Source organism: Stegostoma tigrinum, chromosome 7, assembly GCF_030684315.1.
Source record: "Stegostoma tigrinum isolate sSteTig4 chromosome 7, sSteTig4.hap1, whole genome shotgun sequence".
Classification (NCBI taxonomy): Eukaryota; Metazoa; Chordata; class Chondrichthyes; order Orectolobiformes; family Stegostomatidae; genus Stegostoma; species Stegostoma tigrinum.
This window is the reverse complement of record NC_081360.1, coordinates 71783440-71809261: the sequence shown is the minus strand read 5'-3', so window position 1 is coordinate 71809261 and position 25822 is coordinate 71783440. Positions and strand designations below refer to the sequence as shown.

The 25822-nt window shown below is 41.4% G+C and overlaps 1 protein-coding gene across 4 annotated transcripts in view; it reads left to right on the top strand.

Moving 5' to 3' along the window:
* Positions 1–25822, top strand: part of nckap5l (NCK-associated protein 5-like) — a 752792-nt gene that overhangs the window by 82285 nt on the left and 644685 nt on the right. For 3 of the 4 annotated variants that reach the window (XM_059647402.1, XM_059647401.1, XM_059647400.1), the window contains exons 2-3: positions 3482–3525; positions 25007–25112. The exons of the other annotated variant lie outside the window; for it this stretch is intronic. The gene's annotated coding sequence lies outside the window, so the exon portion shown is untranslated. The remainder of the gene's footprint in view (positions 1–3481; positions 3526–25006; positions 25113–25822) is intronic. 4 annotated transcript variants of the gene reach the window in all.

Sequence of the window (25822 nt, the reverse complement as noted above, 5' to 3'; positions counted from 1 at the left end):
TCTGAACTATTGAGTTAAAACATGTTGGGGCCAATGTTTCTTTGCCCCAGTGTCAACTGGTTGGTTTGGTTTTGAGACTTGTTTATACCTGGGTAAACATTTGAGCATTTTGAGCAGATTCTAATAATTCAAGAACAACTTTTTTTGCAAATTAGTGTTTTTAATAATGATTGTATAAAAATGGTGTTGCTGGTAACGTGCATGATAATATTCTTGGATCAGTAGGGCACAATGCTTTGTTGGGGAGGCCATATAATACTTAGTGCAAGATTATCTCCCAGGAGGTACCTTCTCTTTCTCTGAGATGTGTGTGGGAAGGCAAACTGGTGGGATTTAAACCTTGGAAGTTGATAGAACCCGTCAATGCTGAGAAATGCCATGCAAACTGTTTTGGATCACTATGATCCTATTGTAAAGTGGAATAGACTTGAGGGCAGTGAGACCTACTCCTTTTAATATTTCTTGTGGCCTTATGGTCTAGGAATCTTTATTATCTCATTGAATGGAGAAGGGATTGCAACATCATCCCATAAATATAGTTTACCCTCACCTGTTACTGTTCTACCCCAGATGTGGTTACTGAGTTGCTGTTGTCCTTTGAAACAAAACTCAACAAATTACTGAGAAGGGAACATTTCCAATTACAGGAGATAAGTTGTAATTTATGATTGTGATGAGTCATAAGTGTTCAAGGTTTCCCAGAATTGCACTGGAGAGTGACAGAAGAATTTTCCAGAGCCTTTCTTTGAATTATCCTGCAAGATTTTTTTTGCCTCAAGTTTTGACTCTTTCGATAGATAGTGCGGTTGATAGGTGGATGCATCATGGGCCAAGTAGTTCTGTTCACAGCATCAGGCAAGTTAGTGCCTGCCAAATTAGCTCCAGGTTCAGTAACACCTCAATTCTAAAATTTCTCCTTCTTTTTCTAATTTTCTTCTGTAGCCTTGCCACTGAGTGTTTGTGAAACCTCCCTAACCCTCAACATCTCTGTATTTCTCTAATTCTGTCTTCTGGGTGTTCCTGCTCTTACCTTTTCTAACATTAGCAGCCACGCCTCCAAGGGTGTGGTCCCTGGAATTTCCTTCTAGCCCTCTCTGACTTTTTCTCTTTCAAGACAATCCTTTAAAATCTATGATGACAAGATGTAGAGCTGGATGAACACAGCAGGCCAAACAGCATCAGAGGAGCAGGAAGGTTCTCGTTTCGGGCCTAGATCCTGAGGGGTCTAGGCCCAAAAAGTCAGCCTTCCTGCTCCTGTGATGCTGCTTGGCCTGCTGTGTTCATCCAGCTCTACATCTTGTTATCTCAGATCTCCAGCATCTGCAGTTCCTACTATCTCTTTAAAAACTATGTCTAATTTTGGTCATAGAGTCATAATGGTCTACACACAGAACAAGACCTTTTGACTCCTTGAGTCTATCCCAGTCAAAAACAAACACCTAAATATTCTAATCCCATTTTCCAACACTTATCCATAGCCTTGTATGCCTTGACATCACACGTGTACATCTAAATACTTCTTAAATGTAATGAGGGTTTCTGCCTCTTACCACCGTTATAGCTGGGTTAGCAGTCTTTATTGCAGGTTGTCAAATTTGGTTAATTTCTGCGGTGAAGTACGAAGAAATGTTTTCTAATGTTGCAATTTCTACATAAATGCAAGTTGTTGTTGATTTAAAGTTACCCTTCTCTCATCCTAATCATTAAAGATACCAAGGTATTTTTGAACATTGACATTTACTAATCTCTTACCATCTGAGAAATATGCTGCGCCTCCATTCCTCCAACTATCCACATTCTATTTTGTCTGCCATGTTCTTGCTCGCTCACTCACTCACTCAGCCTGTCTTTAAAGCCACAATGCATCATTCTCACAACACACATTCCTCACCTAGTTTTGTCATCTGCAGTCTTGGACTCATTCCATGCGTTCCTGTATCCATTTCACTGTAATAGATTGTGAACAGCTGAGGCCCAAACACTGATCATTTGATAATCCACTCGTCACATCTTTCCAACGTGAGAATGACCCACTTATTCCTACTCTGAATTTTCTTTCCATTTACTAATTCTCAATCCATGCTGCCACGTTACCATAGAACAGTACGTATTCTAATTTTATTTACTAATCAGGAGTTTATTTCATCCACTCAGGAACCAATATTGTATTTCAATTCTTTTACTCAGAGGGTGATGAATCTTTGGATTTCTCTAAGCTGCGGGCTATGGGATCTCAGTCAGTGAGTATGTTCAGGATAGAAATCAGCATACTTCTTCCAGTTACATCAGGGGATATACAGATAGTGTAAAAAAGTGGTATTGAAGTGGATGATCAGCCATAATCCACAATAACAGCTGACATGAAGAGCTGAAGTCTGACTCTTACTTCTCCTTTCCCATACATACAGTTAAATTTTACGTGCAATTTAACTCTTATTTTTTCCACCCTCTGCGTCAGTTGAGCAATTTTTGTATCAAAGAAGGAATCTTTATGCCTGACAAATGGTTCAATAATGAATGTTATTTACATCAAAGTGCGTAGGGATTTTGGTGTATTTGAAATGTTCACCATTTGCTGACCTCTGTTGATTGATATCCCATGTATTACACGTATAATAAGCATTTCATTCCTGTTCACTGAGCAGTAATATTTAAATATTTTCAACATCTGAGTGAGCCTGTCGATTAATGTCGAAATAAGTGAGATGTTGAAGGCAAAATTCAACTTGGACTTCATTGGGAAGGGAAATCTGACTAGGTCCACCAACAATGTTATAACAAGGCAAAAATAAAATATTAAATTATACTGCTTGAATATAAGTTTAATTTATGTTTTTAGCATTGATGCATTTTCTATCAATTGCAAAATTAGTATTATTTGAAGAGTTGTAGAAAAAAGTTTTTTAAAACATTGATTATGTTATGGCTTATAATTGGAATAAATTATAAATTCTCTTGACTTAATTACATGTTTTAATATAAATTGATCTGATCTGTAACTTTTTGCTACTTTTTCCTAGTGAATGTTCATGCAAATTACAATACAATTGAGTGAGGACAAGCTTGCTGATTCGCAATCCTTATGAGTCGGCATTTTTATTAAAATCTTTGTTGCCAAAAATTGAAATGAAACCATGATCAAACAGAATTTACCTTCACAATTTGCAGAAGATTCATTCTACCTTGTTAACCACTTTTCATTCTCATAGCCCTTAATACAAAATACTCAATACTACATCAGATAGATTTTCCTAGGTGCTGGAAAGCAATTATATTTCACACAATGCCAATGTAAGATAAAAATAAATTGCAGTGCGACTCTAATAAGACTGGAATTTATTTCATCATGAGGAAATTAAAATTAAAATCCGATAAATCTGAAATGTTTTATTGTTGAGAAAACTATTTTATTTAAATGAACTGCATATTTTGCCATGTAAACTGTTTTCTTACCTATTGTTAACAATTTTGTTTCCCTCAGGGGCTTGGTTTCTTTGTAAACAACAAATTCCCATGTATTCCAAGGTGAGTTCCATTTGCCTCATAAATGATATTTAGTGCCATTTCGTGCAGCAAAGCAACAAACTTGCAAAAACAAAATGTTGGGACAATGCGATTGCACTCCTTTTTTGTTTTTCTACTCTGTTGATTATTGTTGAGGCTAAATACATTTTTACCAAAGGTTGATGGGTTTAGTTATAACATTTGAGAGCAGATGTTGATTGGATATTACAACATCATGGAACTTTGCCCCAGGTTGTACTCTGTTATGTGGAAGATACAAATTGCACTTGGCATATAATGTGTATGTGGCTCTATTTGGCTTGGAAGAGGATACGCTGCATGTAAGTATGACTTTGAAATCAAAAAGACAAAATGAAGACTGGAGCAGAAGGAAATTATATCGATAACAGATGGCAAGTAAATTATTTGAGAATTATTCAGTTTGTCTGCCACTATTTCCAAGTTGAACATTTGTTCAGTTTTGGCAAAATTATGTTTGCATAGTGTTGTTTGGATATGCTCTATGTTTGTTATGTCATGCATTAAAAGTCTGGTGTAAACATTTTCCTGTGGGCATTCTCATATGCACTTGTTCATCCTAATTATAGCTGTATGCATATTCCAGCTCACTAAGCTTCTCATGATGAAGGCATTTACATCATGCCTTTAAGTGTAGGAAACTACTTGGTCTAGTGTGGTAGAGTTAAACTACTCCTGAGTCTAACTAGAAGAGCCTCTTGAAATCAACAAGATATGGGCCCATAAACTGCAATGGCCAGATAGCTGTTTCTGCATTGTGTACTAGAGATGTGTGTCAGAACTGTGCAGAAATCCTGTTGCTGCTGACTTCAACAATTTGCCTGGGAAATTGAGTAATTATCAAATTGTAATTTTCAATGTCCAAAACCTCTCAACCTTTTCCTTAATATGTTGGCAATTTCAGTGGGATTAGATTAACAGTTAGCGGGAAGGTAAGGGATATAAAACCTGCCCCAACTCCTGCATAACTATTAAACTGAAGCCCGTGAACTGCCACCACACTGCTCCTGCCCCCAAAACACACCACACCACCAATGAGACATGCTCTAATTTGACATCCCACTGTCTCTACCCGTCTCCATGACACTACTGGACCTGACACACACCAATCTCCATCTCTTCATTCCCACCTTATCCAATAGTACACCCCTGCCAGTCCCAACAAATTCCATAACCTTTCACCTGACCCAACATTGAACTACCCTAGCGCCAGAACTGCTGACCTGATTCCCACCACCACACCTTCCCCACCAGACCTGACACCTGCCTTAATCATTACCCTAGACAGCTGAAGCCAGAACCACAACCCACAGGACCCAACATCAACCCTGACCCAACCCAATATTGCTGTGCCTGTTTCCCATCACCACTACCTACATTAGACCAAACATTCTCATGCCCTCCTCCAGCCAGAGCTGAGCCCTCCATTCATCCACTTACTTGACACGCTAACACTCACCTACCTGACACTCTACTCCCACCCACCTGGCACCCCACTAAATATGCCCCTCAGCAAACTGCTATGGTACCTCTACACTTCACATAATTAACTTTCACAGTAGCTATCAAAGTGCCTACTGGATATTTAGACAACAGACTACAGCTTTAATTGCTGGAAAGAGTGATGTGTTTTCAATGATGATGTCCCTAGTTTTAGTTTAGGTTTACACTGTTTCATAACAGGAGACTTGTATAAGTAATCGAAACATAAGTATGTGCTTTATTGACTGATTATGCTTGGAAACTCTAACGAATTATTTACTGCAAGTTGGCATCTGATACCTGTTACATTGATATAATTGGCATTGTTATAGAGACTTTAAAGAGGACCAAATGTTATGTTTCACTCCTTTGAGATCTTAAGTTGTTCTGTCCACAAGTATATGTGGCATCACCATAATGAGTGGTGTATGTGGTACCTTTCAATTAATATTGTTTGTTAGCCAAAGCTACATAGAACATAGAACATAGAACATTACAGTGCAGTACAGGCCCTTCGGCCCTCGTTGTTGTGCCGACCTCTCATACCAATCTGAAGCCCATCTAACCTACTCTATTCCATTATCATCCATATGTTTATCCAATGACCATTTAAATGCCCTTAAAGTTGGCGAGTCTACTACTGTTGCAGGCAGGGCATTCCATGCCCTTACTACTCTCTGAGTAAAGAACCTACCTCTGACATCTGTCCTATATCTATCACCCCTCAATTTAAACCTATGTCCCCTTGTGTTAGCCATCACCATCTGAGGAAAAACGCTCTCACCTCCACTGCACCACACATCCAGCCCAGCTCTTCCCCTCCACCCACTGCATCCCAAAACCAGTCCAGCCTATCTCTGCCTCCCTAACCTGTTCTTCCTCTCACCCATCCCTTCCTCCCACCCCAAGCTGCACCTTCATCTCCCACCTACTAACCTCATCCCACCTCCTTGACCTGTCCATCTACCCTGGACTGACCTGTCCCCTCCCTACCTCCTCACCTATACTCTCCTCTCCACCTATCTTCTTTTCTCTCCATCTTCGGTCCGCCTCCCCCTCTCTTCCTATTTATTCCAGAACCCTCACCCCATCCCCCTCTCTGATGAAGGGTCTAGGCCCGAAACGTCAGCTTTTGTGCTCCTGAGATGCTGCTTGGCCTGCTGTGATCATCCAGCCTCACATTTTATTACCTGATTAATGTAGACAGCTCTTTGTTGACTGGCACAAGCCTAATGGACTGGATGATCTCTTCCTGTGCCATAAAACATCTATAATAGAGGTGCCCTTGTGATTGAATGTTAAAGAATGCAACAGAGCTGACAGTGCTGGGCTGGCAGGTGGCAGATTCTTGGACAGATGGCATGACAATAAGCTGTACTCAGTTTTCCTGCTTGGCTAAGCGCATTGAACCCAGGTGCAACTCGCACTGGCCCCCTCAGCCACCTCTCTTCAAACTTGATGGATAGTTGCTCTGGATATACTCCCAGGAATGGGAAGCAATGTGATCAGTATCCACATCTTCAATACCTTGACCAGGGCCTCCAAGGTGTGATCAGATGGACAGCCATCAATCTAAACAAAATGAGACCTAGGAATGAGGCTGCGCTTCATTCTGGTGACAGACAGAAGAGACAAGAGACCTCCTTTCCTGATTTGAAATCAGGTGTCCTCATTTGATCCATCAAATCCTTTTGTCCCAATTGTACAACCTTAAACAGTGACCCTCTGCCCACATAAATGTGGATCAGCAAGACTGCACATTAATATGTACAGTCTTAATTCCCTGATTTAAGATATCATATAAATTCCTCTAGGAGATCTGAAATAAAGACTAAAGAGTCTGACTGTTTCTCACATGCTTTGTTCCCCTGGCACATTGTTCCCGACCTTCCAGCCTATTTTGTGTAGTCCACACAAGACCGTTTGAAGAGGTCAGAGGCAGGTTATGTTGGCAGAAGAAAGTTCCTTCCCTAATGGGGGAACGTCTTCAATGACTTAGATTAGTTTTCACTTAGCTTAGAAAATATTCCTTCGCATTGTCACCTCTCTGCTTTCAGGGGCATTCACATCATCAGCCTAATATTTATTTATATTTCTAGAGATTTTGCCATTAAAGGCTTCAGACTAATAATACACAATACATAGAAAGCCTGTCATAGTTGGCAAATAATAGATGCAATTAAAGTGTATGATGGAGTTGGTTTTTATTCAGGTCAATTTGTAGCTGTCAGTATTCATATTGGGTAACCATAATCAGTTGTGGTTTTCAAGCTACTTGGGCTGAGTGGGAGATTATAAAATAAACTCTGATTCATGCTGACGAGACTGGGAGTGCTTGGAAATTATTTTCTTTCCTATAAAGTAGATGAAATAGATTGTGTTGAAGGCAGGTCAGTTTGGATTTGGTTTGAGAGCTTCTATGAAGGTATGGATGGCAGTGTATTGAACTAATCAGAGTTGCTGCTGGCTAGATGCAAGCTGGATAGTATGAGAGAAATTAAATTTGTAGGTGACAAAGCCTGGAAGAAGTGAGTATAGGCAATCCTGGAGGATGTTCAGTGTTTCGGTGGAAGATAGAGTAACGGCAGCTAGCAAAAAATTTACAGGAAAGAAGGAGGCCATACAGTCCAACATGTCTATTACTTTTATGTAGCTTTTTCAATGCAGCAAAATATTCCAAGGTAGTTCACAGGAGCAATGTTAATAAAATGTGACATCAAAGCCATATAGAGAATTATTAAGAGAGGAGAAATAAGTTAAGGAACATTTTAAAGGATTGGAGAGAGGTAGGGAAGTGGAGAAATTTAAGGAGGGAATTCCAGAGCTTTGCCCATAGACATTGAAGATATAGCATCAGAAAATCAGGAATGCTTAAGGGGCCAGAACTGGGGGAAAGCACTTTTGGAGGTTTACAGGCCTGGAGGATAGTACAGGGAAAATTTGGTGTCACACCTTGGAGGGATTGCCAAACAATAAATGAGAACGTGGAATTAAAATATTGCCGATGTGGGATCTGAGGCTCAGATCAGTGGTAAACCCATTAAATGGTGAGTGTTCAGCCAGATAAGGTGGTGGAAAAATATAGTGCAGAGTTCCTGATAAAAGCTGTAACAGATGACTTAATTCTTGCTCTTGTTAAACCACAAAGAAGATGACAACATAGATGGTGTTGAAAGCTGAAGGGACAAAGGACTTTAAGGTGGTATTGTAAATAATTCAAATTGAGTTTTGATTGGGAGTATTAACTTACTGCAATGGTAAATTAATATGTGGGAAAGGTTAGAATTGACACCATTGTCACCTGAACCTGAGAACTTACAGCACGAAGCTGTTTAAAAGAATCCCTTAGGATTACTCTAAGTAGAGCCATGTGATCTCCCAGTGTTGTAGCCAACAGCCATCCCTCAATAAATGCCAGAAACACATTTTATCGCTTGTACTTTCCTTATTTATGAGATTTGTTGCCATTTTGTGCTACACAAATAATGATTACTTGTGAATAAACTCACTGACTGGCCTATAAATATGTTCTAAGGACTTGAGATGTGAACAGAAGTTCCTTCTTCCTTGCAATACATTCACAACAGGAAGTCAGGAGTATGTTTTCTTTGATTTCAGACTTTTCTCTATACTTACTGCATGCATGTAGGTTGTTAGCAGAACACTGAAACAGTTTGGAAATTATATGTTGGAGATTTTTCATGAAATAAAATGCTTAGAAATCATTACCACGATTCAAAATTACCAAGGTTATGCATTTGCAATGCAGTTAACTGAGAGGCTTTAGTCATGACGTCCAGTGCTGCATTTATTAAGTTGTAGGATTGAGGTATCCGACATAAAATATACATTTTGTGAGATATTGGATATCTTGAGTAATTGTGTAATTAAAGGTTTGCTGATTTTGCAGCAAGTGGGGTATTCACTTAACAATGAAGATTGCTGTTATAACAGATGTTAGAGGTCCCTTGAAAGAAAACTCCTCAGCATTTAATTATAGAGTGCACAAAAGATGAACAGATGTTTTGTCTTCACTCTAGATTAAATTTAATGAATCATTCAATTTGGTTCTTTTCAGGCACTTAAATGTGACCTGTACTTGCATTTGAAGTCTGCACATATAGTAATATTCACTTAAAACTGATTCTGAAAGGGCACGTTCTGCTTAAAGTGAATAAATGCTGATGAGGTACAGTTCAACCCTGATCTGATTGAATGTGAAGCAAGTTTGAGGAACTTCTGTCCCTATTTTGCTAGTCAACATCCATGCAAATGGATTTCTACTCTCCACTGACGCTGAACCTGTCAACGAAGAGAAGGAGCATGATTTGACTTTACAGTGAAGTGGTCTGAAATTTCCTGAAGACATCAGGTTCAATACTTTTCCCTTGAATAAAGGTAAAAATGTAAGAAAAAAAGTAATGCTGAAAATCCGAAACTAACGCAATGCCGGAGAAACTCAGCAGGTCTGGCAGCATCTTCATCCGTTCTGTAGAAGAATCATTCAGCTGTTAAAACATTTATTCTGTTTCTGTCTGTACAGATGCTGCCAGACTTGCTGAGCTTATCCAGCATTCTCCGTGCTTGTTTCAAGATCTTTTGTTGAGTTGTTTGCTTGCTCTGTTATAATCAATCTCTCTGAAGATCAAAGAAGAGAACACTTGGGCTGAACTTTACCAGAAATTGGTCAAATGGCATTTTCAATGAGTTTAATGGAGGCTTTCTCTCTGTGAGCCCTAGCAGGCTTTCTAGCAATATATTACCAAACTCACCTCATTAACCAGGTACTACTGGCCAATGGACTTTCCTGTTGTCTATTGCTAGCTTGATTCTCCCACTCTCTATAGGCAGAAATACCGATCACTGTGGGGACATCCTGACTTCCTGGTGCTGGCATCATACAAAAAGAAGGTTTGTATCTGATCAAATTCTGAGAGTATGGAGCTGCCCCTGCTTGAATCGTGACATTTTTCCCAGATGTGGCAGAGAAGGGAAATTCATGCCCCATATTGTGGCAGGGACCTGGAAGTCCTGGTGGACAGCTATGGTGCAGAGGAGGGACCTCCCCTCTTTCCTCAGGACTGGCAGAGGAGGCTGTGATCCCAGACACTGCCAGCCTGATCTGAATTTGGATCAATATGGTCTCAATCACCTGACAATGTCATAAGAAAGTGACGTTTACCAATCTGCCAGGGAATGTGCCAACATCTTCTCCCTGCTGTGCTACAGTCATTCTGCCTCTGCCGATGCACCAATCTTCCAATAAGGATAATGCTCTTCCACTCTTACTGTTACATTCAACAGCTTCCCTCCCTCATTCTCACCCACCAAATCTCCCTAGTTCATTGGTTTGAAAAAAAGAAAGGCAGAAGGGGAACAAAATACCTGTGGGTCATCGGCATGAACTCAGAAGATACAATAATTGAGTTCTTGCAATTCCTTTGATTTCTTGTCAAAGAGATCAGATAGCTGACAGCAGCCTAATGACGCAAGATCTGCAGACCAGACTTCAGATTCAGACAGGCAACAGTTAGGAACTCTGATATTTGAAATATTGTCAGGTTTCAGATCTTTAAATTGGTTTTACTTTGTCTCTCAATGACAGAAAGCTTTATTTTTCATGCAAGCTTTTCTAATAACAACTGACATCTAAGTTTGTGAAAAGATTCAATAACTTCAGTCCACAGGGTTGTTGCTAAGCAATGAACATCACAGATTTGAGGGCTAGGCCCTTAAAATCCATATCTTATTTCTCTTAAAATCTTTATTGGACACTTTACCCAAAATTACTTGCTTTTCCAGAAAATGGCAGGTAATCCACAGTTCTTTTGTCATCCCAGTTCCAACAAAAAAACACATGCTAAGTTCTCTGACCAGACAGCTCTACATTCTCAGCGTTTGGAGTAGATCCGTAGCTTGGGCTGTGGATGCTGTGATTGGTTGGCTCACTGAGCTGGTTTGTTGTTCCGCAGATGTTACATTACCTTGCTTGGTAACATCCTCAGTGCAGCCCCGATGAAGCGTCAGCTTTCCCGCCTGGTTTTTAAACTCTGCAGCCTGTTGAGCTGGATTGCCTCACTTCTGGTTTTCCTTCATAGTGGAATGTATATGGGTTTGAGTTCTATGTAAAAGCCAGGCAGGAAAACACATTGATGCTTCATCGAAGACTGCACTGATGACATTACCCAGCAGGGTAATGAAACATCTGTAGATCAACAAGCCAGCTCAGCGAGTCAACCAATCTCAACAGCTTTATATTCCTTTTTCTTGTAGTTCGTAAATATTTTTCTTAACAGTTTTACAGAGTAGCTGCAGAGTAGCTGTTTCCCTGGCTCGACGGTCTACAACCAGAGGGTATAATCTCAGAATAAGTGGTTCAAAATTTGGGAATGAGATAACTTTTTCACTTCCAGGACTGTGAATCTTTGGAATTATCCACCTCAAGGAGATTGATGGATATGAGGATAGCACAGGCATATTGTTGCAAAGGTTCAGATTTTGAACTTAGTAAATGGCAATGCAGGCTTAATGAGCCGTATGGTTTATGCTTGCTCCTATTGTTTATGTTTTTGAGTGTAGTTTGGAACTGAACAAATAGAAATATCAGTGACAGTCAATGGAAGTGATTGTTAAGTTCACAACAGGTCCAAGTTATAACCTTTATTGATATTAATGTTTTCTTAATCTTCTGTTGCCTTCCCATCTATGATGATCATGATGTCTTCCTCATAACAGGAAATATGTTATCCATGTCTGGATTATGCAAAAGGTGGTATTTATGCTAATCTGTGCCAGATTTCTAGGTCAAATTTAGCAGCAATATTGCAGATAAATGCTTGTTGGAACATGAATCGTGTTCTAGTTGCAGCACTATCAGATCTTGAATTAAGTACATTGAATAAAGCTATCTGACAAATAAATTATCTCACTGTTAGTGAAGTAGAAATTCACTTCCAAATCTTGCTGTTTGTATGTATTCAGATCCATGCAAAATATTAGTTTTTACACTCTAACCACCCCATTTTATCAAACCGCAGTCACAACTATGTCAATAGAGCTTAAACTTAGGTGAGGTGTAAAACAAGGAACTGATATGAAAGTGTGAAGCTGGATGAACACAGCAGGCGAAGCAGCATCTCAGGAGCACAAAAGCTGACGTTTCGGGCCTAGACCCTTCATCAGAGAGGAGGATGGGGTGAGGGCTCTGGAATAAAAAGGGAGAGAGGGGGAGGCAGACCGAAGATGGAGAGAAAAGAAGATAGGTGGAGAGGAGAGTACAGGTGGAGAGGTAGGGAGGGGATAGGTCAGCCCAGGGAAGATGGACGGGTCATGGAGGTGGGATGAGGTTAGTAGGTAGGAAATGGAGGTGAGGCTTAAGGTGGGAGGAAGGGATGGGTGAGAGGAAGAACAGGTTAGGGAGGCAGAGACAGGCTGGGCCGGTTTTGGCATGCAGTGGGGGGAGGGAAAGAGCTGGGCTGGTTGTGGGATGCAGTGGGGGAAGGGGAGATTTTGAAGCTTGTGAAGTCCACATTGATACCATTGGGCTGCAGGGTTCCCAAGCGGAATATGAGTTGCTGTTCCTGCAACCTTTGGGTGGCATCATTGTGGCACTGCAGGAGGCCCATGATGGACATGTCATCTAAAGAATGGGAGGGCAAGTTGAAATGGTTCGCGACTGGGAGGTGCAGTTGTTTATTGCGAACCAAGCGGAGGTGTTCTGCAAAGCGGTCCCCAAGCCTCCACTTGGTTTCCCCAATGTAGAGGAAGCCACACCGGGTATAATGGATACAGTATACCACATTGGCAGATGTGCAGGTGAACCTCTGCTTAATATGGAAAGTCATCTTGGGGTTTGTGATAGGGGTGAGGGAGGAGGTGTGGGGGCAAGTGTAGCACTTCATGCGGTTGCAGGGGTTGGAGCCGGGTGTGGTGGGGTCGGAGGGCAATGTGGAGCGAACAAGGGAGTCACGGACAGAGTGGTCTCTCCGGAAAACAGACAAGGGTGGGGATGGAAAAATGTCTTGGGTGGTGGGGTCGGATTGTAGATGGCGAAAGTGTCGGAGGATGATGGGTTGTATCCGGAGGTTGGTGGGGTGGTGTGTGAGAACAAGGGGGATCCTCTTTGGGCGGTTGTGGCGGGGGCGGGGTGTGAGGGATGTGTTGCGGGAAATGCGGGAGACGTGGTCAAGGGCATTCTCGACCACTGTGGGGGGAAAGTTGCGGCCCTTGAAGAACTTGGACATCTGGGATGTGCGGGAGTGGAATGCCTCATCCTGGGAGCAGATGCGGCGGAAGCGGAGGGATTGGGAATAGGGGATGGAATTTTTGCAGGAGGGTGGGTAGGAGGAGATGTATTCTAGGTAGCTGTGGGAGTCGGTGGGCTTGAAATGGACATCAGTTACAAGCTGGTTGCCTGAGATGGAGACTGAGAGGTCCAGGAAGGTGAGGGATGTGTTGGGGATGGCCCAGGTGAACTTGAGGTTGGGGTGGAAGGTGTTGGTGAAGTGGATGAACTGTTCGAGCTCCTCTGGGGAGCAAGAGGCAGCGCCGATACAGTCATCAATGTAACGGAGTAAGAGGTGAGCTTTGGGGCTTGTGTATGTGCGGAAGAGAGACTGTTCCACGTAACCTACAAAGAGGCAGGCATAGCTGGGACCCATGCTGGGGCCCAACTGCACCTCCTAGTCGCGAACCATTTCCACTCCCCCTCCCATTCTTTAGATGACATGTCCATCATGGGCCTCCTGCAGTGCCACAATGATGCCACCCGAAGGTTGCAGGAACAGCAACTCATATTCCGCTTGGGAACCCTGCAGCCCAATGGTATCAATGTGGACTTCACCAGCTTCAAAACCTCCCCTTCCCCCACTGCATCCCAAAACCAGCCCAGCTCGTCCCCTCCCCCCACTGCACCACACTACCAGCCCAGCTCTTCCCATCCCCCCACTGCATCCCAAAACCAGCCCAGCCTGTCTATGCCTCCCTAACCTGTTCTTCCTCTCACCCATCCCTTCCTCCCACCCCAAGCCGCACCTCCATTTCCTACCTACTAACCTCATCCCACCTCCTTGACCTGTCCGTCCTCCCTGGACTGACCTATCTCCTCCCTACCTCCCCACCTATACTCTCCTCTCCACCTATCTTCTTTTCTCTCCATCTTCGGTCCGCCTCCCCCTCTCTCCCTATTTATTCCAGAACCCTCACCCCATCCCCTCTCTGATGAAGGGTCTAGGCCCGAAACGTCAGCTTTTGTGCTCCTGAGATGCTGCTGGGCCTGCTGTGTTCATCCAGCTCCACACTTTGTCATCTCAAACTAATGTGTGATTTTTCTTTCACAACTTTGAGGTAAAATGGAAGAATCTTGGGTTAACGTCAGACAGCCATAAAGACATGTGCCTTTAAGAAGTTTAGGATTCACTTGCAATTGGCTTGTCAAAACTGCAAATACAAGGCTTACACCTTAGTGCTTACTACACCTTAGTGTAATGATTTACTGAACCTCAAGAAATAGCATGTCTGTGCAAACTGTGTTGCGTCATGTCCTGGCCTGTACCAAAAGTAAATGTTCTCAGGCCCACAGATGGGCGGAATCTGATGAAACTGGTTTTGAAACCACTATCGCTTGCATTCATCGGAATCACATTCACCAAGAATGGTGCGGGTGTGTTTCTATAGGCTGTGAGTCTCAAAACCTTGGCCAGTTGTACCTTTGCTGCTCCTCACCTTATCTAAAGACAATGCTGTCTTTGTTGGGTGTAGTTCTATGGATCACTAAAATATCTCAGCCAAACAACCATTCCTATAAGCTGAGTTAGGCGGTGAACTGGCAAAGTGTATTTGTGCCATCTCCTTATTTTATAGTCATGGTGAAACTGAGTAAAACTGTTCCATATCTCAAAAAAAATAAAAAATGGTGGAAGATTCAAATGGGAAAGAGTTAAACAATTGTGTAGATTTGTTCATTAATTTTGAGAACTGTGTAAGTAAAGTCTTAATTCACAGTTTTAAAGGTTGCACTCACGTCTTGGCCACTGTTTTCTGTCTCTGCTACAAATTCTGTTCCTTGGCTGTAATCTCTATCTCTCTACCTGCAGTTCTCTGCACCTAAACCAGACCCTGAGATAAGATGACAACCATAATTCATACCACTGTTAAGGCCATCTATTTCTATCTCTGTATCTGCCAGGTTTCATTCCTGCCTCTGTTTGTATTTTGCTGAAACCTTGTTGTCCCTGTTACCTCCAGATTTCAGCATTCCAGAATGGAATCTGGATTCCCAAATTCCACCGGCAATTTTAGAGAGCTGTTGGCTGTCTCTTACCTTGCTTATTTTCATACTTCTCCATTGCTTTGCCCATCTTTACCTTTGCAATCTTCACCAGCTCTACAACACTCCAAGACATACTCCAATCATGGCTTTGTAAAAAAACGATTGATGTTTCGTATTGCTGTTTATGGGTGGCATTGCCTTAAGTTCCCAAGGCCCTAAGCTTTGAAATCCCCTCCTTCAAGTATTCTTCAAATCTACTTTTCATTCTTCCTTTTACAAGCCCCTTAACACAAATGTCTTTAATCAAGGTTTTGAATGCTACGATAAGCTCTTTATTAGGCTGAGTATTTTGTAGTTTGGTATGTGTCATTCGGAATTTCACAGCTAACAATGCCACACCCACATAGTTGAAGAAAAATATGTAAATGTAAATATAAAATCATGCAGAGAACCATTCAAACAAATGAAGAATAAATGTAATAATCTCTTAAAATGTAACTTATCTGAAAACATTCTTCAAAACGAAGGCAATGCAGCAGATCTCTCATAGGAAACTTTATTGTTCCTCATTTGATGAAGAGGGCCAAGTTACCAAAATATTTGGCTTTCTTCCTGTTTAGTGCAGGTATTGTCACCGAGTGTGAGGTGGCCAGGAATTAGACTGTACCAATGAGCAAGTGTCACTTGGTAGTTCGAGGAGTTGGAATGACAAGGAGTAGATAAAGATATGGCACCTTCGCTGTGTAGTTCAAGCAGAAGATTACAATGGTTCAGGGAAGCTAACGATATGATGTTTCTTTCTTGTGGAGGTACAAATAAATGGTGTTGGGGGGGGGGACAATTTTTCTTTAATAAAAAGCTGTCCAGTTACATCGGAGATTGAATGAATGGTTGCAACAATGAGTTTCCCCAAATTTGCTAACCTGTTCTTCCTCGCACCCATCCCTTCCTCCCACCCCAAGCCGCACCTCCATATCCTACCTACTAACCTCATCCCACCTCCTTGACCTGTACGTCTTCCCTGGACTGACCTATCCCCTCCCTACCTCCCCACCTATACTCTCCTCTCCACCTATCTTCTTTTCCCTCCATCTTCGGTCCGCCTCCCCCTCTCTCCCTATTTATTCCAGAACCCTCACCCCATCCCCCTCTCTGATGAAGGGTCTAGGCCCGAAACGTCAGCTTTTGTGCTCCTGAGATGCTGCTTGGCCTGCTGTGTTCATCCAGCCTCACATTTTATTATCTTGTTAAGTTTTCAGGCAGGATACCTCTAACCGGTCAGCTCTGAGCTGTTCATGATGAGTAGAATTTTGCAGCCATTGCAATAGGTGTTTCTGGGGCTGTTGCTGGTAGTTGAACAGTCAGTTTTGAGACTCTTCACTATAAAAGTTGATTGAAACTCTTGTGCCTGATTCTATTTAGCAGTGGCTGAGAGGCGGCACTCATGAGAGAAAGAGATGTTTCCCTTTTCTTTTCCATTTGGTCCCCTATGTAGGGGTGTTTAAATGGTATTCTCACAGTTTTGACCCTCATAGGAAGTCAAGCCATTAATACATATATACTAGATAACAAAGTGTGGAGCTGGCTGAACAAGGCAGGATAAGCAGCATTTTTTTCATCCAGCTCCACACTTTGTTATCTTGGGATTCTCCAGCATCTGCAGTTCCCATTATCTCTGATGCAGTTTTAACCTCACTCTAATGCCTCTTCCAGGGATGCAAACTTTTGTGCTCCTCTGATGCTGCTTGGCCTGCTGCGTTCATCCAGCTCCACACTTTGTTATCTTGGATTCTCCAGCACCTGCAGTTCCCATTATCTCTAAAACATATATACTAGTGTTATGGTAGGTTTTAACCTTTCTACTTTATATATTCCTGGAAGGCCAAGACATGAAACCTCTGCAAAAGGTAATTTTGCTGAGGGTGGGGAGATAGTCAGACCCCTTATTATTTCTTTCTAATACCCTTCACTCTGTTTTAGACATTTGTCTGATATTCTGCTGGTATGTTGTTCCATGTTTATATCATCATGTGGGGTATCTCACATCACAGGTCTTTGTCAAAGAGTGACTACATTTGGATCTACAGTCTTTTTTTCACTGTAGCAGATTTCTTTTAGAAAAAATGTTTTGGAATTAAAAGTTAACAATGTCAGTGGGACTTGAGGTTTCTAATCCATTGTCATGACAAGATGAAAAGGACATGCTACTCTGAAAGGGTTGAGATTCTTTGGAGCTCTTAAATTTTGAGAGCTGTTTGTGAGTGGGCAATGATCTTACAGAGAATTGTTTCTTCAAATATCGTTTCACTGCCTTTTTCTCCATTCTATGCTGAAACTCCATTTGCCCCTTCTTTATTATTACTGTACACAAACGAGTGCCCATTGGAATTCACATATCCATCAATTCATTTGGCAGGAAGAAAATATTCCCAGAAACATACTGTCTGTCAAGGGTTTTGTTAAACTTAGACTCTATCTCTGTTGCAAGTTGAAATGCATCACAATGGTAGAGAATTAAAAAAAAGAAATTTCTATTACCATAGCACTCACTCTGGAATAACAAAGTGTGTAGCTGGATGAACACAGCAGGCCAAGCAGCATCACACTCACTCTGGGAACAGTTTTATTACACTTGAAAAGAGACTGTCTCCAAAAGAACAAACAATTTATTGTAATTAACACAGAACACTGTAAAATCTATTGCACCGACAGTGTAGCTCCACAAAATTAATGGAATATCAGTGCCTTAAAAAACCTTACTGATAATTTTCCCCTTTTTTTCCCAATTCCATCTTATAACTTACTAATGGTTGTTACAGATCTATCATCTCAGACTCGATGTATCACTACTGGAGTTAGTCAGGGTAGTGCCTTTGGCCCAAGCATATTCAACCGAACTTCCTTCTATCATAAGATTAGAAATAAGGATAAAAACAGAAATAGCTGGAGAAACCCAACAGGTTGGACAGTATCTGTGGAGAGAAAACAGTGATAATGAAGAAGGATCACTTGGCCCTAAACATTAATTCTGTTTTTTTTCTCCACAGACGTGTGGAGCTATTTCTGGTTTTCTTTCAGATCTCCGGCATCCATATTTCTTTGTTTAATTTCAGGAGCAGGGTAGGTAAGTTGCTGGATGGTATCCTGGCAGACAGGATTTACATGTATTTGGAAAGACAAGGACAGATTCGGGATAGCCAACATGGCTTTATGCATGGGAAATCAAGTCTCATCAAATTAACTGAATGCTTTGAAGAAGTACCACAAAGGATTGATCAGAGTAGAGCAGTGGACATGAGCTTTATCACCTTCAATAAGGTTTTCCACTAGGTTCATGGTAGACTGGTTAGCAAGGTTAGATTACATGGAATACAGGGAGAACTAGATATTTGGATGCAGAACTGGCTCGAAGGTAGAAGACAGAGGGTGGTGCTGGATGGTTGCTTTTGAGACTGGAACCCTGTGACCAGCAGTATACTGCGACGATTGGTGCTGGGTCCACTTCTTTACATCATTTATATAAATGTTGTAGATGTGAATATTTCTGAAGGGTCCCAACCCGAAACATCAACTTTCCTGCTCCTCTGATGCTGCCTGGCCTGCTGTGTTCCTCCACTGTGTTATTACCATCTCCGAACATTGGTTAGTAAGTTTGCAGGTGACACCAAAATTGGAGGTGTAGTGGACAGCAAAGAACGTTACCTCAGAGTACAACGGAATCTTGATCAGGGACAAAAACAAAAGTTGCTGGAAAAGCTGAGCAGGTCTGGCACCATCATTTGAAGAAAAAAATCAGAGTTAATGTTTTGAGTTTGCTGACTCTGCATTAGAACTGAAAGTAGCTGGGAAAATGTCAGTTTATATGCAGAAGATAGGGAGGTGGGGGTGGGGAAGGGAGTAAGTGACAGGATAGGTCCTAAAGAGAGAGAAGAACAGTTGGACAGACAAAGGAGTTACAAACTCCAGGAGTGACAGTGAAATTAATGTCAGTGGGCAAGAAGAAAGATGGGATTGGAAATCCCATCAGAGAGAGGAGCAGAGCTTCTTCAAAGTGGGAACGCCTGGAAAAGATTTGGCAGTGAGGTAAATACTAAATAAAAGCTGAAAAAAATGGTCAATGGGCTGAGGAGTGGCAGATGGAGTTTAATTTAGATAAATGTGAGGTGCTGCAATTTGGAAAGGCAAATCGGGGCAGGACATATACACTTAATGGTAAGGCCCTGGGAGTATTGCTGAACAAAGAGACCTTGGAATGCGGGTTCATAGTTCCTTGAAAGTGGAGTTGCAGGTAGATCGGATAGCAAAGAAAGCATTTTATAAGTTTGCCTTTATTAGTCAGTGCATTGAGTTACAGGAGTTGGGAGGTCGTGTTGCAGCTGTACAGTATATTGGTTAGACCACTATTGGAAGACTCCATACAAGTCTGGTTTCGCTGCTATAGGAAGGAATTTATGAAACTTGAAAGGGTTCAGAAAAGACCTACAAGGATGTTGCCAGGGTTGAAGGATTTGAGCTACAGGGAGACGCTAACTAGGCTGGGGCTATTTTCCCTGGAGCATCGGAGGCAGAAGGGTGACCTTTGAGAGGTTTATATCATCATGTGGGGTATAGATAGGGTAAATAGATGAGGTCTCTCTCCCAGGGTGGGGGAGGCGAAAACGTGAAGGCATAGGTTTAAGGTGAGATGGGAAAGATTTAAAAGGGATCTAAGGGACAACTTTTTCACACAGAGGGTGATGTGTGTAAGGAATGAGCTGCCAGGAAAAGTGATGGAGAGTGTTACAGTTACAACATTTAAAAGGCATCTGGATGGGTATATGAATAGGAAGGGTTTCGAGGGATATAGGTCAAATGCTGGCAAATAAGCCTAGATTCTTTTTAGGGTATGTGGTTTGCATGGACAATTTGGACCAAAAGGTCTGTTTCCATGCTGTATATCTTTACGACTGTGTTCCCTGATAGTTACATAATGTTCAGCATCATTTGCAACTCTTCATGTAGTCTTTACCCATACACAGAGAGACTTGGATTATATTCAGGTTTGGACTAAAAGTGGCAAATAGCATTTATACCACACAAATGCCATGTAATAACCATCTCCAGGAACAAAGAATTACCATTTAGTTGGACTATTAATCTTTAATTCCATAAACTCATTGAAACGCTATTCAAAAAAAATTAAAAGAAATGTGGATTCTGGAAATCTGGAACAAAAACAGAAGTTGCTGGAAAATCTCAGGAGGTCTGGCAGCATCTGTGGAGAGAAATCAGACGTGATGGGAGCTCGGAAAAAGGATGGTATTTATGCAAAGACAAGGTGGGGGCAAAGGGGAGGAGTAAATGATAGGTGGAGCTAGAGCCCAAAGAGAGAGAAAAGTAGTTGGACAGACAAAGCACTGGATAAACACAGCAGATCAAGCAACATCTGAGGAGTAGAAAAGCTGACGTTTCGGACCTAGACCCTTCATCAGAAATGGGGGAGGGGAAGGGGGATCTGAAATATACAGGAAGAGAAGGGGAGGTGGGTAGAAGATGGATAAGAGGAGAAGATAGGTGGAGAGGAGACAGACAAGTTAAAGAGGTGGGGATGGAGCCAGTAAAGGTGAGTGTAGGTGGGGAGTTAGGGAGGAGATAGGTCAGTCCATAGAGGGCAGACAGGTCAAGGGGACGGATGAGGTTAGTACGTAGGAAATGGGGGTGTGGCTTGAGGTGGAAACAGGGGATATGTGAGAGGAAGAACAGGTTAGGGGGGCGGGGAAGAGCTCAGCTGGTTTTGGGATGCGGTGGGGGAAGGGGAGATTTTGAAGCTTGTGAAATCCACACTGATACCATTAGGCTGCAGGGTTCCCAAGCGGAATATGAGTTGCTGTTCCTGCGACCTTCGGGTGGCATCATTGTGGCACTGCAGGAGGCCCATGATGGACATGTCATCTAAAGAATGGGAGGGGGAGTGGAAATGGTTTGCGACTGGGAGGTGCAGTTGTTTGTTGCGAACTGAGCGGAGGTGTTCTGCAAAGCGGTACTGGTGCCTCTGCTTGGTTTCCCCAATGTAGAGGAAGCCACACTGGGTACAGTGGATACCGTATACCACATTGGCAGATGTGAAGGTGAACATCTGCTTGATGTGGAAAGTCATCTTGGGGCCTGGGATGGGGGTGAGTGAGGAGGTGTGGAGGCAAGTGTAGCACTTCCTGTGGTAGCAGGGAAAAGTGCCGGCTGTGGTGGGGCTGGAGGGCAGTGTGGAGCGAACAAGGAAGCCACGGACAGAGTAGTCTCTCTGCAAAGCAGACGAGGGTGGGGAGGAGAAATGTCTTTGGTGTTGGGGTTGGATTGCAGATGGCGAAAGTGTCGGAGGATGATGCGTTGGATCTGGAGGTTGGTGAAGTGGAATGTGAGGATGAGGGGGATTCTGTTTTGGTTGTTATTGTGGGGCCGGGGTGTGAGGGATGAGGTGCGAAAAATGCGGGAGACACGGTTGAGTGCGTTCTCAACCACTGCTGGGGTGGAAGTTGCGGTCCTTGAGAAACGAGTACACCTGAGATCTTTCCTTCTGTTTTGATGGCATCTCAATAATCTTAACAATGGGTAATTGAAACTCCTTCATTTAATTTGGATTGTTTCTATTGTGTACCAATAGCCATGATTGATACTTTACTTAGGAAGAACTAACATTATAGGTTTGTTTGTTTGTCACAGAAAGGCAATAAAATCAAGAATGTTTACCTAATGGAATAAAAGCATCTTTCTCAAGGATTTTGTTAGCTCCTTTTGCGAGTTGAAATGCATTACAATGGTACAGAATTTAAAATATAAAGAAACTTCAAGTGCTGTAACACCTACTCCAGGAACAGGTTGATCACACGTGAAAAGAGAGTACCAACATAAGAACAAGCAATTTATTGCAATATACACAGAGCACTATGAAACCTATTGCACCTACTCTGTAGTTCCAGACAATTATAAGAATATTACAACCATAAAATTATTTTTTTCCCTCAATTCCACCTTGCCCATCTTGTAACTTGTTGTAGATATATTAGGAACTGCCGATGCTAGAGAACCTGACATAACAAGGTGTAGAGCTGGATGAACGCAGCAGGCCAAGCAGCATCAGAGGAGGACACCAACCTTCTAAAAGAAGAAGGGTCTCGACCTGAAATGTCAGCTTTCTTGCTCCTCTTGTGTTCATCCAGCTCTACACCTTGTTATCCTATAACTTGTGTTTGCTTGATTGTAACATATGTAATAGTTATGAGATAGGATGGATTTTATCTTTTTAAGTAATGTTTGTGCTTTAAATGATTGAAAAAATAAGGGAACAAACTCTTTTTTTGCTAATCTGAGATCTAGCTGGCTGATTTCTTCGAGGTTTTATTTATGTTCTAGTACAAAATGAACTGAAGCAGAAAGCTTTGTAAAAGAAACACATTTGAAATGAAACAGTCAAATGACCTCCCTCTGTTCAGTGCTTGAGTTGAAAATATCGGCCAGGGTTTTCTACTAGCTCAACAATGCTCAAGAAGCCTGATATCAGCTAGATCAACACATCACGTTTGACTGGCACCCCAACCACCAACCTAAACATGCATTCCCCACATCTCTGAGACACAGTGGCAGCAGATAATTACCAAGGCTCCTCCATCCCAACCCAGGACCTCTAACACTTCGAAGGAAAACGGCAGTTTATACATGGAACACTTGCACCTAAAATTTTCCTCCAAGTCACTCCACATCCTGACCGGAAATATATTGCTGTTCCTTTAGTGTCGCTCGGTCAAAATCCTGGAACTCCCTTCCGAACAGGAATGTGGGTGTCCCTATCTTACCTGGACTGCTGCTGTTCAATAAGGCAGCTCAAGAGAACCTTCTCAAGGGCAATTTGTGATGGACTTTAATGCTGATCAAACCAGTGATGCCACATTCCATGAGAAAAACTGAGGCCCTCAAAGTTGTTAATGAAAATTCCAATTCATTGAGGAATAACGTCTCAACGTAATTCTTTCAGGCTGCATGCTCCAAGTAAAACAGTGCAGACAGTAGCAGTTCAAACTGGAAACATGTATATCTCTTTTATTTCCTACTAAGCCACATTTGATGCAATGGAAAACAATGAGATTTGGGAATTCTCATTCCATGAATGCCCATATTAATGTATGTAAATTAGCTCTGAGTAGTATTTGCAAACGTATAAACGAGACCTCAGATCAGTCTAGGAATTTTACAGACCGCTGGCAGAAACAGATTGTGCCTTGGTAATGTGTGCTTATGTTCGATGTGCAAACAGTTTGAAAGAATGAGTCAGTGAGTATATGCACATTATTTGTGTTTGTGGGGATTTTGGTCCTGAAAAGTTACTTAGAGTTATAATTTATGAAAAGAACTTCCTCTGTTTAAAGAAATGTGTTCAAAATATTTTCCTAATTATAAATTATTTTTCTGCTTCTTGAATCATTAATATTGTAATGGATAAATATAGGTATTATAATGGATCATGCTGAATTGTACAGCATGTTTTTTTAAAAAAATCAGAAACATCTGGATTGTTCGATCATGACTATTGGTCATAGTCATGTCCCAGCAATAGATGATTAACTTGTAGTGTCAAATGCTGCATGCATAGTTTAAAGATATAAATAGGAAGTCATACAAATGGTAATAATGAGCCGAGCCCATAGAATGATTTATTTACTCTCCACCCTAGTTTTATGCACATTGCCAAATCATTTTGCTGTTTGCTATGTTACCTTTTAACATTCCACACATTTATTGCATGTATTGCTATGTATGTAAGTGAATGAATGGTGTGAAGTTACAGAAATTCTTTTGGACCTTTAACTTCTTTTGTACGTAAGTATGTATCTCAAATCCAGGAAGATTGTCATGTGTTGATAAGCTCCAATTTTACTGCCTAATATTTGCATCATGAGATATTTTTACGCTCTTTTGGCAAATTCTAAAGACATTTTATTAAAATTTTGGGAAACGAGCTTTTTTCCATTTGTAATTAACAAAAGGATGAAATTTCTGTCCAGTTAAAACAGTGAGAAAAGAATTTCACCTGGTAAATATTGTTTCACTGAGGGTTAACATGGACCTAGTGGTAGTGTCACCTTTAGGCCTGAATTTATGATTGCAATGTTCCCCACCCAATGCATTGTTACAGGTTTGTCAATAATGTTTTCAGGAGTGATGTAGTACAGAAGAGCAAATTCCAAAAGTGGTAATTTACTGATATACCATAAATACTTCTAAAAGATACAGCTGGAACATTACACTCTGTACTTTAACATTCACCAGCTGGTAAATAAGCGATGGGCCCAGTTAATGGAAGTGACGGGTTTGATTGCAGGTTTTTGACAGAGTAGGATTGGTGTGACAAACAGTTTTTTTAAACTCTACAGGCATCTGATTGGTTCCACAATGAGTTCATTCATCTATCATTTCGCAATCTACAAGGAAAACAAAGGCCATGTTAAAGATAGAACAGAATGATATCAACATTCAGATTACATTCAGTGTAGTTATATTTCCTTGCCTATTTCTGGTAACCAAAATGGATACTGGCTGTCCATCAATCCATCAACAAATCAGTTCTTTAGAGAGATGTACATTAGTTGGTCAAGAGAACATTTTAATAATGTTCAGATGAAGCAAATCTCATGAACGAATAATAATGAAACTATTCTAATGTGACTTTCCTGATTACTCCAGCAACAGAAGGCTGACAAGAAAGTAAATGAACTAATCCATGGCCAGAAGTATACAAGAGGAGAGTAAGAAGGGGTGAAAACACCTGTCTCATTGCAGCAGTATTCTGGTGAGTAACTAAAATTCCACCTTAAATATAAACATCATGTGGAGTTGCCAATGTTGGGCGAGGATGAACAAACACCTGAAGGAGCGAGGCTTCAAAATTTTGTGTTTTCAAAGAAACCTGTTAACTACGAACCATATTGCGTCACTGTAGTGGCAAACATACTGCACTTTAAAATGGTAAAAAGAAGTTTTAAACCTTTGAACTACTCCTATCAAAAACTAATCAAGAGCTTCATATTTTGATTTGTGAGTGATTGCAGGGGAAATGACAATTACTTTTAATATTTTGCTTTTGAGTTTTAGTTTCTCTTTTGGATAGGTTTCTGTTTGTTATCATTACTATTTAATTTTGTCCAGCTAATATTAAGCCCTAGAAAGACCTTAATAAAGTCATTGAAATTATTCTGTATTTTTTTCAAAGAAGGTAACAGGAAGTCGATTAAATGTTCTGTACAATCTACAGGTATTTATGACACTGGTGAAATGATTTATCTTCCCTATTCTCCTTTAAACCTGAGATATTCTCAGCAGTTTAGTTGAAAGCTGTTCTAAATTGCTACCAGGTGACAAGAATTTGTACATCTATTTATTTTTGTATATTGAGGCTTTTGTGGTGCAGTGATATGTCCTTACCTCTGAGCTGGGAGAGCAACATTCAAGTCCCACCTCCTCCAGTGATGAGTGATAAAACCTCTGAACGGGTTGATTAGA